General features: G+C 37.5%; 1 protein-coding gene, 1 long non-coding RNA gene and 2 pseudogenes across 3 annotated transcripts in view; 2 read left to right on the top strand and 2 right to left on the bottom strand.

The window, feature by feature from the left end:
• Positions 1 to 15,608, top strand: part of LOC148682295 (uncharacterized) — a 560,329-nt gene that overhangs the window by 214,078 nt on the left and 330,643 nt on the right. The gene's annotated exons all lie outside the window — the stretch shown is intronic.
• The window catches only part of znf1117 (zinc finger protein 1117), a gene marked incomplete in the record, with an annotated part of 481,533 nt that overhangs the window by 268,451 nt on the left and 197,474 nt on the right, over positions 1 to 15,608 (top strand).
• On the bottom strand, positions 548 to 3,945 carry LOC147845141 (G2/M phase-specific E3 ubiquitin-protein ligase-like; annotated as a pseudogene).
• Positions 3,271 to 10,512, bottom strand: LOC108183798 (uncharacterized; annotated as a pseudogene). Its single transcript, XR_015484177.2, has 2 exons — positions 7,513 to 10,512; positions 3,271 to 7,416 (listed from the first exon to the last, which is right to left on the bottom strand). The product of XR_015484177.2 is annotated as an uncharacterized LOC108183798, transcript variant X1 (transcript).

The raw sequence follows: 15,608 nt of genomic DNA, 5'->3' as shown, positions 1-15,608 counted from the left end.
GTGAATAAGAGGCTTTCGAGAAAGCTGAGCTGCTCACACATGTTCTGTTCAACTAAAAGACGAAGGAAAGAAAACAAAATTGGCAAAGAAACAAGTTATATTTTGATTATTAAAATCTATAGACACTTTTGGAAAGAAATAATTGATCTGTTAAGAGTGTGTTAGGGCTTTTATGAGTCAAATTAAATAATTTACACTGCAAATAATTTTGAGATTAATGTTTCAAATACATTTTTTAATGTGCTAAAAATGTTGGTAGAAATTTCATGTCACCAATATAACAATGTACTTTGTCAGTATTACCTGATGTAAACTTTGACAGTCATTGAACAAGACTGGACTATATGTATATTAATTATTTAAATTTTATCATCACAAATTGACTGTTTTTGAGTGCTTAAACACAAAATGTATTTTTTTAGTGTACACAAAAACAGCAGGTGCTATGAACATAGTATTTTATTTACCACAATTACTACACAAAAAAACGTTTTTGCATGACAAAGAACACTAGAAACTAAAAAGAACAATATACAATGGGGTTGCAAAGAATACTAGACACAAAAAAGAACAATATACAATGGGGTTGCCATTAACTGAACTACATTACCCCAAATGTGGGGGCCCGCAAAATGCCCTCTTTCATGTAAATTTCAAAGTCCTCAAACATTCGATGCATTGGCAGCCTCAAAACAATAGTACATGTATTTGATTCAGGGTAAATTTTGGCATGCTCATTATCCTGTTGATGCAGGAACTCAAGTGCTGGTTCAACAGGGAACCCCAGCCTCTGAATGGAGGTTGAACCTGAAGCAAATGCTAAAACCTGGCTTAAAGAAAGTGGTGACAATGATCCCTCTGAGAAAAAAAGATAAAAATAAAAAGATTATTCAGGTTTTCATTTAATTTTAAATATGGATATTCTTACCAAAAAACAACCACTTCAGTAGGCATTTATTATGTAACAAATTTGTTTATGATTTCTCTGATCATGATAATTTTTTTTTTTTTTTTTAGATTGGAACAGTCAGTACTTATGTGCAGTCATATGTGCTCATAGAACACTGTTTCTATAGCAATTTATGGACTTATAATGTCATGAACTAATAATGTATAATCACAAACATCAAAGAAAAAAGACAGAATCAATTTAATTTTATTTTTTATATATGTGATTATAACCACACCTATAACCATGTAATACATGAAGCTAGAATAAGTTTTTTTTGAGTGTAAAAGCAGAACATCTGGTGTCTATTTTGAAATATTTTTTGTGCAGATATTCAAGCAACAAAATATTGTGGGGGTCATAAAAATTAGATGAAAATCATTAAAAACACTGGTGGTGGCTGGCAACCTTAAAAAAGACATTGGAGAGGAAAGAAAGCACATAACAATTGTATAAGGCCGTACTCACACTATGTACAGTTGCCTTGAACCCGGCCAAAGCACGCTTGTCCCCCTCCCGTCTCCCCCAATGGCCCGCACTCACATTACATTCAAGCATGGGCATGCTTACATCATTGATGCTGCGCTGCTTAGAGGTGATTTCTTAAGTTATATCGTTTTAGTCATTTGATATGCAGTGACACAGTCAAATATTTTGTAGAACAGATTAGCCACTTTTGATGCTCATAAACGATCATGAAGTCCTTGCAGGCCTGGATTGGCTAATTGGGAGGACCGGTAGAATTCCCGGTTGGCCGATCCGTTTATTCCGGCTAGGGCCGGTGTCCCTAGCTGCTTGCACTCTCAACAGTCGCACTTTTTTTCATTTATTTATTTGACCATAGCCTTACTCTTTTTATTCATTATTAACCGCAGCTACACACTTTTTATTTATTTTCTTGCTGCCCCCTTAGCAAAATGCAGCTTCAGGTTAATGATGACATAACTATCATTCCACCCCAAACAGCGGCCCCTTAGTGAATATAACAATTCAAATAATTAATATTAATGTATATTACACCTGCTCAATGAAAATCAAATGATTCACTACATCAATAAATCTGACATAACTTGATCAGAAATCTAAAAAGGCGAGAAAAAGATTAAGTCATCAATAGAAAATAATACTGTGGTTAAGAGTCTTGCGGGGTCAATATTTATTTTTTATTCCCACTGCAACAGTGCCATTGTGGTCCAGTGGTTAGCACGTTGTGTTACGATGCTGCCGACCAGTGTTCGAACCTCACCTGAATAATTATTTATATATTTTTTTTTATTATTGTTAAGACATGTAATACTGTTAGGGTTGTTGAACATTTGAAGTTCTAAACCAGCTGTTTTCTTGAAAAAGATGTGATAGTGTCATTAGAAACTGAATTGATATAGTCAGTCGTGAACTGAGGTGGCCCGGTCTAAGGCTTAAACTCCAGGGCTGAAAAGGAGTCCCACTCCGGCCCTGAGTTCTCGTGCTGCAGGAACAAGATATATGCTAATAATAATAAATTGCTTCTGGTAAACTGATTGCCATCACAAAATTGTTTCGTTTTATGCTTGAACAACTAAATTGGATGCCAAAGTCTGTTTAACTGATTGTATTTTAATTACATTACAACATCGATGCTGTAAAGGGGACCGCATAAAATGGAAAAAAACAAAACTCAATAAAAGGTCACTGGAAGTTTATCAGTATAGGAACAACATTAGCTCTGCATATACCCTATTATGAGGTTTGCTAAAGGTGCAGCTGTCATGCAGTGAGGGTCTTTAATAATCTACAACAGTTTGCCTTCACTGAACAGCAAGAATGATTAATAAATCCATATCAAACAGTCCCTTATAAGTTACGTATCGCTTTCAGTTTCAGGCTCTGGCGCGTTTTGCACTCACACACAAGCACTGGCCCACCTCTTCCCAATTCAGCGCACTCACACTTCAAAAACGATCCGGGAAACGAGCCTGGGCATGGTTCGGATAGCATAGTGTGAGAAGGCCCTAATAAAACCCAGTGGTTTTCAACCCTGTTCCTGGGGACTCATTATCCCAGAGTTTATCTGCAACCCTTATCAAACACACCTAAAGTGGCCAATTAAGCTCCCCAAGACAGCTTGAAAATTGTAGTCAGGTGCACTAAATCCGGTTGGAAATAAACTTTACAGGATACCAGGAACAAGGTTGAAGACCTCTGATATAACCAATTGTATATTACCTTCCACATCTAGAAGCCAGTCCCTCCAGAAACAAACAATCCTGTTTTCTAGGGTCCTTTTGTTAGAGCCAACTGGTGACAGCTGCGGGATGAAGAGCTCCGCTAAGTCTTTTGCTGTCAGTGGCTTCTCTTTAAACATCAAAATTTCTCGAAAGAGACTTGGGTGTTTTCCAAATGTTGCAGAAGCTGCAAACATTCCAGGCCTTCCTTGAATCTGAAAATAATAATAATAATAATTTAAGCATGAACAAGCTATGGTCTTTTCAGTTTAAGTGATTATTTAACTGTTAGACAACTCTCTAGCAGTACTACATAAGGTAAGCATAAAAAAAAAAAAACAAGGCCTTTTTCCTTAGTAAGGGCTAAGACTTGCCAGGATTAGGCCGAATATCAATTAGGACATTTAAGTAATTTTTATAAACATGCTTAAAAAAATTATTGGTGTGCATCTTGAGACAAAACAAAGGCACTGATATTTAACAATCAATCACTGCATTTTTTTTTCAGTAGAAACAGCTCAGACTTACTTTTTATTGGAGGACTAGGCTTAAGCCTTGTCTGTGAAACCGGGGGTAAGAGTCTTATTTTTGTTACAGACATATTTTTAAACATATCATATTCAATAATATGTCACAACTGTGTAGGACTGAGACCAAAATATTGATTTCTTTATTCTAATAGATTCAAATGTTTATGAGCTGCTATCCACTTTTAAATCCCTAGTATCAGTCTTGACCCCTTGGCTATTGTCAGATGAATGAACAAAACCTTATGAAATACCTGTATAACATACCATTTGATAAACGCTAATGATCTTTGAGGTTTGTAATTGTTGATATCAAATTTAAGGAATAAATAAATCATTTTGGTAAAATTTTTTGTTTGTGGCATGGCTGAGCAATGTAACTCCATAGATCAAACAAAAATATACCAAAATGCTTTTAACGCTTTAATACTACTTACAATGCGATGTGATCTGAGGCACATTGCTGGCGCGTTGCTATTTTGAGAAACTATAATAGATTTTTCAATTGACCAGAACAAAGCCGGTCTAAAGTCGATCGCAGAGTGCGTTAGTTGTGCGCCTCGCTTACACACTGCTTAATACACACAAGATGTAGAGCAATACGCAAATATCTTTAAAAATTGAAAAGAATTACATAACACATATTATTTTCCAGCCTACATAAATAAAATAAAAAAACTGCTTTCATGCCTTCATCATCTCGGGGGGCTTTCTCAGTTCATTCATAACAGTTTGCTTTTGTATAATGTTATCATTATTAGCAGTAGTATTTATTATACGTGTATACGTGTACCACTAGTGGTACGCAGGTTTCCTTCTAGTGGTACGCGGAGAAATAAAAAATGTCTTGTACATGCTACACATTTCAAAAAGTATCAAAAATTATGTATATAATATATCATATATGACATATAGCCTATATTTCTGAGGTAATCTGCCACGTTTTTAACTGTGCAGAGTTGTAGCTGCTATACTGGGCCTACTAATCTACTGTATTTCAATACTGCTCATTTTGGTGGTACTTGGAGAGACAATTTTTTTCTGAGGTGGTACTTGATGAAAAAAGTTTGAGAATCACTGATGTAATGCTTAGAAGTCCGGGGATGGCGGCCTCTGCTGGCCAGCGAGGGGAATGACTGGGACCGAGTCGGTGACAGTAACACACTTTATCTGTGTCTAATTCAAAGCAAGCAAAATGCTAGACACATGTCCTGTAACTGATGAAAATAACCGTCAATTTTAGACTGAAATAATTTCACTGACTTGTCTCAATTATAAAACTGAGACGATATTACCAATATTATTTATTACTGCTACTGACTGTAGTATTATTTTTATGATTAGTATTATTGTTGTTGCTGTTGGTTTTAAAAAATTATTGATGTCTATTACTTATCTACATGTTTTCCAGAATACCAGGAAAAATAATATTAATGTAAATGTAATAATAATATTACTATTACAATTCATAGACCAATAGCTTTAATTGACCAATTATGAAAAACTATATCTATTGCTTTAACTCAAGTTTTATTTTTATGTTTGTTAGTCGATTTCAAATTAACACATTGCTTGTGTTTATGTGAACAATTACTCCATCCAAGTTAATCCAGTGGAAAACAAAATGTTTGTTTTAGTAATTTTTTTATCAAAATCTGAACATTTGCTTACGCTCCAAATATAGATTTGTACTGGTTTCTTGTTATGTATTCATTATGTGAAGTTGTTGCAGTTTATCAGTTTTGTAATAAAAAAAAAATTGTCTCACACTCAATTATTGCCCTGCTATCAATAACAACTTTAAAATTGTCAGCACTGCATGTAAAATGACCATAAGTACTGTGAAAATGTCCTTGGTCCATTACCTTAAATAAATATTTCACAGGAGGGCCCTCAACTGTAGTTCATGCTACAACGCAGTAAAATCTTCAGAGTAAAATTTACTCAGTTAAGAGAATATTTGGTCCCTCTCTAAATTGAGCAAAATTTACTCAGCAGCAGAGTTAAAGTTAATGAGACAATGATGGGGTTAATTAAGTGATGATTGAGCACCGATGATGAACACCTGCTGTTAATAAGCAGAAACAGAGAAGAGAAACCCAAAACTACGGCTGTTTCTCAATTCCAAGAACGCAGAGAACGGACTTGTGAGTAAAAAATAAGAGACTTTAAAATTTTAGGTCAGCTATTCCTTTAAGCTATGTACTCTGAAGATATTTCTATTTTAAACAAAATATATTCACTAACACTCATCTGGCAAATCAAAGACAATCTTCAATCAGCAATGACCACAGATGGGTGGTGTCCACAGCGGTAACAGAAATAACTGTACATATACTGCCTGAGAGCACTGAAGTGGTAGAATGCTTTTCTCAGTGTTGTGTGGCACTGTAGTCCCAGAATGAGATTCTATAGTGTGCAGCATTCTACCAACAACAATGTGATTCTGCAAAAAAAAAAATACAGAATGTACCTTTAAACATGTTGTTTATATGTTATGTTGTGAGTAGAAAACAAAGCGGGATGGAAAGAAAGACCCTGTTGTTATAATTGTGGAATCCAGAATTGTAGTCCTGAAAACGAACTACATTTCTGCAAACTGGGCATGCCTTGGCATAAACAGAAATACCTAAAAGAAAACGCATCAACACAAATTGGTTGGCATACAAGAAATACATAGAGATTATATACAGTATATATAAGAGATATATTTAATAACATACCTTACCTCTATTCTGCCAAAACATCCCATAAACAGTTGCTTGTGTTGTAACCACAAAAGCGTTGCTAAGATTGGGAGAACATGACCCTGGGCAGTATGGACAGGTTGTTTCTGATGGTATAAAGGTTTCTGGAATGGGTTTTTCTGTTTTGGTAGTTTCAAGTGGAATGTCTTCCGGTAATCTTTTGCAATTCCACAAGTAATTGGTCATTGTGATCACACTACTCAGTGAAAAGGCCAAGTGCTCATCCATACCGACATTCCCAATGAAGCACTCCTCAATATCTTCTATATCCTCTGGGGCTTCTGGTGCGTTTTTCAACAAATAAGGATGCTCCCAATAAATCCACCACATACACATGTATCTGTGGACACAACTGATACTGTCCTTTACACCGATGCACTTGGAGTGCCATTTTCCCAATTGTTTGTCAAATGTGGAAACTGTCCTTCCAAACTTACACCAAGGGTCCTTCTCCCCAGAGTACACTAAGAAAAATAGATATCTCTTTGACAGATTGTGTTCCCCCAAGAAAATAGGAAACACACTGTCTACTTCGTGTGAGCAAGCATGTTGGTAAAGTTCCAAACATTCCTCTTGCCTAGACTTAGAAAGGAGTCCCTTTTCAACCACCTCCTTTACGGTTTTCTCTTGTAGTGCTGGTGGTGGAATGTATGCACTGGTTTTCTTGGTCCGCTCTAAGTGGTGGCATTCTTTCCCTGGGTTTCCACTTTGAGCAGCTATGGCCATATAGTCTCTGCATTCCTCCACTTCACAATCTTAGAGCTGTGATGTTAATGTCTTTTGGACATGTATTGGCAATCTGATACCATGGGATTGCTTTGTGGTCACATAAATCCCATTTTTTGGTTCAATGCACAACATTGGTTCTTGCCCAGCATGTTGCTCCTTTTTATGCCGTAATAGGTTTGAGTTTGTGCTAAATGTGATACCACATATAAGGCAAATTTTGTTTGCTTTTGGGATGTCTTTATCTTCAGGTTGTTTCTTTTCTAAAAATAATAATACATGTCATAGTGTGATTAACATAATTATAATGTGTTATTGTGTCATTACTTCAGTTGGGTTAGAAACATAAATGTACTCACCAGATGTTGTTGTTGGCACCATCAGACCTGTAGTTGCAGAGAAAGGGAATTATACAGTTGAAAAATGCAATTTCACTCATTACGCTTAAAGGATTTAGAATATTTACAATAGCCTACCATGTTTACGCAAGTGTGTTTTAAAATCTACAGATCTGCTTATTATTTTGGCACATTTAGGACAATGGCAGTGACTCCTTGTGCCAAGTTTCCGATCTGGACAGTGGCATGGTATAGTAAATTTGTCTTTGAACACAGGATGTTTTGAATATCAAATTAGTCAAAAGACTTCACCTCAACACTTAAATTAAAACTTGGCAAAAGTCAAAAAATGACTTACCACTTAAAATGTCTTGATAAAACCCTGGTAACTTTTCCATCATTCAGTTTTTTTTTTTTTTTTTTTTTTTTTAACCAAAGAATATCTTCTCTTAAGTTAAAATTGCCAACTTAAAAAAAAAAAATGTTATGACCTTTTTCCATTCTGTTGAGTTCTCCTCTTGTAAAAGCTTTTTAACCATTTTGACTCTAAGAAAATTCTTCATTTGTTTAAATTCAATCAATCCTATCCCTCCTTCTTCTGTTGCTCCTATTATTGTATTGTACGCAATTCTAGGGGGTTTTCCCTCCCATAAAAAATCTTGAACACACTTTTTCAATCTCCCTTCTATCCAACATGGCATTTCTGTTATATATAATTTATACCATAGCTTTGATGTCATTAAAACATTTAATATTAAGGCTTTCCCCTTTAAACAAAGTTCTCTCATTCTCCAGAAATTTAATCTTGATTCTATTCCTCTTATTAGATCATCCCACATCTTTTCTGTTGCTTTTCTTTCATTTTTACCAATTAAAATTCCTAAAATTTTCAGTTCTTCTACTTTTTTAAACTGGAAACAATCTGTTAAAATATCTGCTTTACCAAACCTCATATATTGTGTTTTATTTTCATTTATTTTGCTTCCTGTCCCCTTACAAAACTCCTGTACTTTTTTCATGGCTTCTTTTACACTCTTTTTCTCCTTCACTATTATTGTTGTATCATCAGCATACTGGTATATTTTTCCTTCATCCTCCTCTTCTTCTATTTTTATTCCTTTAATTTTAGTTTCTTGTTTTATTGCTAACCCTAAAGGTTCTGCGACTAGGGAATATAATAGTGCTGAAAGAGGACATCCTTGTCTAATTGATCTTGTAATTTTAAAACAATCTGTTAAAAAAACATTACATTTTACTTTTGTTAAAGCCCCTTTATATAAAATTTTAATCCAATTAATAAAATTCTCTCCAAATCCAAATGTTTTGAGTACATCAAATAAATATGTTCTACTAAGTATTCCTTTTAAAATATTTTTAAAAACAATATAAAATTCATTTCCTATTCCATCTATACCTGGACTTTTCATTTTATGTAGTTGATTTATTTTTATTTATTTTTCTAGTTTTACTTTTATATAATTTAGAATCTTCCCTTCTTTTTCTTCATCAATACCTTTTGCTTTATTTGATAGTTTGTGTTTTCCCACCATATCCTTTTATCCTCATCATACATTCTATTTTCTTTTTCTTTCTCTATTATTTCTTTTTGAACATAATCTTGATTCTTTAAAATGGTTGTGTTTAAAATCCAAGTCCCTGGTCCTTTTTGTATGTGTTCTATATTCACTTTAAAATGCAAGAGCTTATGATCACTAAAACTGTTCTCTTCATACTGTTTGTTTTCTATAAAATTTTCAAAGTTTCTAGTACAGAAAATAAAATCTATTCTCTTTTGACATATACAATTCCCCACTATTTGTCTCCTTGAAAACTCTCTTTTTTCTCTATTCTTCTCCCTCCATATATCTACTAAACTATTTTCCTTTATTAACTCATTTAGTTCCTTTCTTCCTATATCCGATTTGAAAACCATTCCATCAGCCATATCTTGTTGTCTAAAAAAAGTATTAAAATCTCCCATCATTGTTATTTCTTTAAACCCTTTAATACTTCATTCAAAACCCCAAAAGACTCTTTTTTTTTTTTGTTTTGATCTTCTGTTGGTGCATGTATATTTGCTATTAGTAATTCATTTCTTTTAGAGTTCACCTCTATCACTAAACATTTCCCATAATTATCTCCATACACAATTCTTTTAAAGTTTAAAACATCTTTCCTTATTAAAAAAGCGACACCTCTTCCAGATTTACCATCACCATTATTATATATAATATCCCCTTGCCACAACTTTTTAAAATCGTCCATTGCATGTTCTTTCCAGTTTGTTTCCTGTAAACCTATCACTTCCTTGTTTTACATTTCTCTCTTATTTTCTCAAATTTATCTTTTCCCATCAGTCCCCTTAATTGCATAAAAAGACACAATTTAAAACGATTAAAATAAATAAAAATAAAAACCTACACATCCTTACTGTCCATCATCTCCTTCCAACGCTCTCAACCAACAACCCCTTCCGTTAAAAGAGACAAATATTAAAAGCATTTTAAAATAGATAAAATATTTTAAAAACATAATTTTTCTTCATCTTCTTCCAGTCCCCTTAACACTTCATACCTATTTACATATTTAGCTCTGTTCTTTGTTCAAACTTTTTTCTTTGCCATGTCCAAATTTGGTTTTACCTTAAAAGTTCTTCTTCTTAAAAATTCTCTTTCCACTTTGTTCTTATCCATATTTTCTATCCTTGTTTCTTCATCCTTTGCCATTCCTTCAGCTTGACCAGTCTTATTTAGTTCCTCTTTTTCCACAGTGCTTAAAAAAAGTTTTAAAACTGTCCAATATGTCTATTTGTGACCACTGTTCATCTTGTCCTGATAACTGTACTTCATTCTCTTCATTTTCATTTTCTCCTTCCTTTTTTTTCATTGTTATTCATTTCCTCCTTCATTGTCTTTCTTCTACTTCATTCACTGTTCATCTTGTCCTGGGGTTCTTCGTAGGTGGATAACTCAGTTAGCAAGATTTGGTTAATGATGATTTGACACGATCCAGGATTATTTTGTTCTTCAAAACTCTTCTGATAGTTGTTGTCATAGCTAGTTCTGATAGCTCAAACCTGCTAGGGAGCAATTGCTAAGGTGTTGCTAGGCGGTTGCTAAGGTGTTGCTAGGTGGTTGCTAGGGTGTTACTAGGCGGTTGCTAATATGTTAATAGGTGGTTGCTAAGCTGTTGCTAGGCAGTTGCTAAAGTGATACTAGGCGGTTGCTAAGGTGTTAGATGGTTGCTGGGTGGTTGCTTGGCGGTTGCTAAGCTGTTGCTAAGGTATTGCTAGGCAGTTGCTAAAGTGTCGCTAGGCGGTTGCTAAGGCGTTGCTAGGCATTTGCTAAGGTGTTGCTAGGTGGTTGCCAAGGAGATGTTAGATGGTTGCTAAGGTGTTGCTAGGCAGTTGCTAAGGTGTTGCCAAGCGGTTGCTATGAGGTTGCTAAGGTGTTGCTAGGTGGATGCTAAGCTGTTGTTAGATGGTTGCTAAGGTGTTGCTAGGTGGTCTCTAAGTTTTTGCTAGCCAGTTGCTAAGGTGTTGCTAGGCAGTTGCTAAGGTGTTGATAGGCGGTTGCCAAGGCATTTGCCAAGGTGTTGCTAGGCAGTTGCTAGGTGTTGCTAGACAGTTGCTAAGGTGTTGCTAGGTGGTTGCTAAGGAGTTGTTAGGTGATTGCTAGGCGGTCGCTAAGGTGATGCCAAGCGGTTGCTATGGTGTTGCTAGGCGGTTGCTGAGGTGTTGCTGGGTGGTTGCTAAGGAGTTGCTAGGTGGGTACGAAGGCGGTTGCTAAGCTGTTGCTAGGCGGTTGCTAAGGTGTTGATAGGCAGTTGCTAAGATGTTACTAGGTGGTTGCTAAGGTGTGGTTAGGCGGTTTCTAAGGTGTTGCTAGGTGGTTGCTAAGATGTTGCTAGGTGGTTGCTAAGGTGTTTATAGGTGGTTGCTAAGGTGTTGCTAGGTAGTAGCTAAAGTGTTGCTAGGCATTTGCAAGGTGTTTCTAGGCGGTTGCTAAGGCATTGCAAGGTGGTTGCTACATGATTGCAAGGTGTTGATAAGCTTTCTCAGAAAATATGAAAAAAGTTTTTTTAAGTAATTACAGAGATGGCAAAAGCATCTTGCTATATTAAAGTTATTACAAGACAAGAGAGGGGGAGGGTTTTGAGAAGAGGGAGGATAAAGTAGAGTGGGGATAGCAGAGGTATAGGGGCAGGGTACGTAGCTGGTGGATCTTTGTAGTCCTTTATCGGAGGAGGGGATTATGAAGGGACAGGAAGTGGTCATGTGCAGATTTGAATGGCAGACCATGCAGGAAAGATTACAGCATTCTAAATAAACTCTGTTGTAAAGATCAGTATCCATGGCCCCCCAGTAGGGACACTGATTCCACTGAGTAATGCGTATAACCGAATAATAAACGATGTCAGCACCTGATAGGATGAGGTTCTTGATGGTGTTGGAGGAGGGGGCCGTGCGGAAGAAATGTGAGTAGGGAGGGTGGACTGTTGGGAAGGGTTACTAATGCAGGTGGGTGCTTGATGAAGGGATGTAGAGGAGAAGAGGTGAGGATACTGAAAGAGGAGAAATAAGAAGGGAGAGGAAGGACTTGTAGAGAAAGACTGGGTAGAAATAAGCTGGCTTGAAGAGTGAGGGAGGTTAGAAGGGAAAGAGATTTAAGGAGGGTTGAGAGTGGAATGGATGACTGGAAGAGTAGGGCTGGAGTTTTCACTGGAATGTGGAGCTGGAGGCCAAGGGAGGGGGGTGGTAAGTCAGAGATTGGCGTCATTATCCGGTGGATTATCCATGTTTTGGAATGTTTTGGTAGATGCAGTTTGTCTTGTTCTGAGGGATTGTTTTTTATTGCTTAGTTGCTTTTTTTGATGGTCCGAGGAGATTTTGTGAATGCGGAGCTGTGGTGGGTTAAGGATAGGGGATGTGGCGGGAGCGAGCGGTTCTGCTGTCCTGAGGGGGTGGAGTTGGTGACGAGATGGTTTCATAGAGTTTCAGTAATTTTGTTTTATTGCAGCGGCTGGGGATGGAGATTCCGGCATTTATGAGGGTCTGGTGGAGTTCGGTCATTGTTATCTTGTTGGAAGTGAGGGATGATGATCTTGCGGAGGCGCATTAAGAACCTGGAGAAGGTGGGTGGCGATTTGGACGGGCAGGAGATGGAGATTGTGTCCTTGCTGAAGTAGAGCAGATAGGCCTTCGGCCTCTTATTGGAGGGTTGGTATCGAGTCGGCTTCCAGGCTGAGCTTGGTGTTGTTGAGCTGGGGCTGGTGTTTCTAGGAGAGCAGAGATTTCGTTCCTGTCCATGTTGCTGTAAATGATGTGAGAGTAGATTTAATGCTGCTATTTCTTATTTTCGCTGTTGTTGTATTGCTGCTGTTGTTGAATTGTCATAGTCAGATGATGGTAGTAGAATTGTTGATGGGTTGTAGAGAGATGTTAAACTTTAGAAGCTTGTGAAGGAGCTGGCGCAGTCCTGTCAAGAGCTTTCATCGGAAAACGAAGATAAGGGAGTTATTTTTTGCTAGGCTTCTTATTATGAGTTTGGATTAATCTGATTGGCTAACTAAAGATTGTAGATATGAGACCAGACTTAATTGTTGATAACAAGAATTCAATTGTTGATTTCAACAACTAAATTGCTACTAGTAAAAATCGGTTTGTCCTCCACACACTTCTCCTTCACTGTTACATCCTCTCTTCCCTCACACACACAGTTCTCACTTCTTGATGTAAATAGTGCAGCAAAAACACTCTGTTCCAATATACATCCTGCCTAGGTGAGATCTTGCCTGTCGCCACCAGCCCAACGCACCTACTCACTCTAACCCCTGGCTGTCGGATGGTCTGGGAAAATAGTTAGTTTTAGGGTTAGGACATGTTCTGTGATAACATTGAACAGCACCCAGGGCAACAGAGAGAGAGCATGGCACAAATCAAAAGCCTCCACTGACCTTCTTAGCAAGTACCAAAGCCAGCTGGCATCATTAGCCTCCCAACTCCATTCGGCCAAAACCCCATACTACCATTACAAAATTAACACCACTTCTGACGTCCACAAACTATTCAAGACATTTTATACTTTGCTCTGTCCTTCTCCATCAACTCCTTATCAGCTGGCCTCCTTCTTTACACAAATAAACACTCAAATTAGCAGTCAAACAACACCCTCTGAAGAAAAAGTCAATCTCTTCCTTCACTCCACACTGGCACATTCCCAAACACTTTTAAGCAGATGTAACGAAGGCCAGCTAGTGAACTGCTTACTCATCTGCATACATCACCTTCCCTACAACTCCACACATTCAATACAATTTCTCAGTCAAGCTGGGATCATCCACCATTACCCCATGTAGTTCGGTAAGAAATCTTAGGGTGATACTGGATAATCAGTTGTCCTTCAAAGAGGACATTGCTAACACAGCTCCATCATGCAGAGCTGCACTTTTAAACATTAGAAAAATCAGACTCTACTTATCAGATCATGCCATGCTGCACAACTTTTAGTGCAAACTCTTGTCATTTCAAGGCTGGACCACGACAGTGCTCTTCTAGCTGGATTCCCATCCTGCACCCTTAATCCTCTACAGATGCCCCAGAACGCCACAGCTCATCTGGTCTTCAATGAGAGCCCATGTAACTCCTCTCTTTATCTCCCTGTATTGGTTACCGCACGAGGCTCTTGTCAAGGTCAAATCACTGGCACTGCACCCTCTTACCTCCACCTACAGCTGAAGGTCTACATCCCCTCTAGAAGCCTCCAATCTGAGCTATAAATCACTTTCCAAAACCTTCTCATTGACTGTTTCATGTTGGAGGAATGCCTTCTTGTAACATTTGTTGTACAATAGTAACAAACTTACAAGATATTTTACCACATGAAATTACCAAGCAGTCTTTTAATGACTTACACTGAGCATAATGGTATGGGGCGTGGGCCCGCCCTCCATGGCAACTGCTCATTGAAAGACAGTAAAACTTTGCTTTTTGCATTAGCTCGCTCATGCTTGCTGCTGCTCTGTGCCCCCTCTCGCCTTGCTTTCGGTCAATGCACAGCCACTCAATCAGGTCGCAAAAAACTTTCCATGCAACCTCTTAAAGTTTAGGAACCGCCGAAACTGCTAAAAAAACTTCTGCAAACCGACTCTCAGCAGAGTTTATCACCCCGGTAACCCAGGACAACTTCCACTCACAAGCGAGTGAATCTCAAGGACGTCACTGAAGCTGAGTCACCAATCCATCAGGAACGCCATGTTTTGTTGAGGCCAGTCGGCGAAGGAAACTCAAACAAATGTTGTCTCTTGCTCATCTGGTGCAAATTGATCTTAAGCAGATGAAGATAAGTCAAATCTTTGCTTTTGTGGTTTCTCAGGTGTGATTCTAAGATCTAGTAATAAGAGATTAAATTAATTTGGGACGGTTGTCCACTCATTTTGCACAAGCACCACAATTGAGAACCATTGCTCTGATAAGAGGATAAGCATTCTAGGTTGCATAGGAGTACATTGCAACAGCCAGTTGATGAAAAAGGGTTGGGGCTTCCTGAGCATTTATTTCATTATTACACCTTCAGTCTGAGACATCTCACTCACTAGTCCATGCCTCCTGAGAAAGCTCCATCTCGGTTTATGGTGGAACACGCCATCCTACTTCCCCTTCCACCACTACAATATCTATCTATTCATCTATTTATTTATTTTATTTTGTTAATGTGTTATTTAAAATATAAAAAAAATTACTGACAGAATTTTAGGTGCAGGCTAGGACTGTCTCTGCCATTTGCAGGTATTGTTGTCCTTTTGGCTTCATAGGATATGGACCTTCCACATGCAGTGGGACGGTTTGCTGCTGAATGTGACATGGCAGGGAAAGAAACAGCACCTCTAGCTCAGAAACCATGGTGCTTGACGAAAAAGGTGGCCATCTCCAGATTGGAGGAAAGTCCTTACCCCAAATGAAGTTCAAGTATCTGCGTTTTTTTTTTTTTTTTTCATGAGCAATGGAATGTAAGATTTAAAGATGGATCAGTGCAGCAGCAGCAGTAATGTAGTTAATGTGATTGTTGTGTTGAAGGAGCTGAGACAAAAGGCAGTGTTCTCAGTTTACTGCTCAATCT

Source organism: Danio rerio, chromosome 4 (genome assembly GCF_052040795.2).
Source record: "Danio rerio strain M-AB ecotype USA chromosome 4, GRCz13ab, whole genome shotgun sequence".
NCBI classification, from domain to species: domain Eukaryota; kingdom Metazoa; phylum Chordata; class Actinopteri; order Cypriniformes; family Danionidae; genus Danio; species Danio rerio.
The sequence above is the reverse complement of the archived record's forward strand: the minus strand, read 5'-3'. Positions and strand labels throughout refer to the sequence as shown.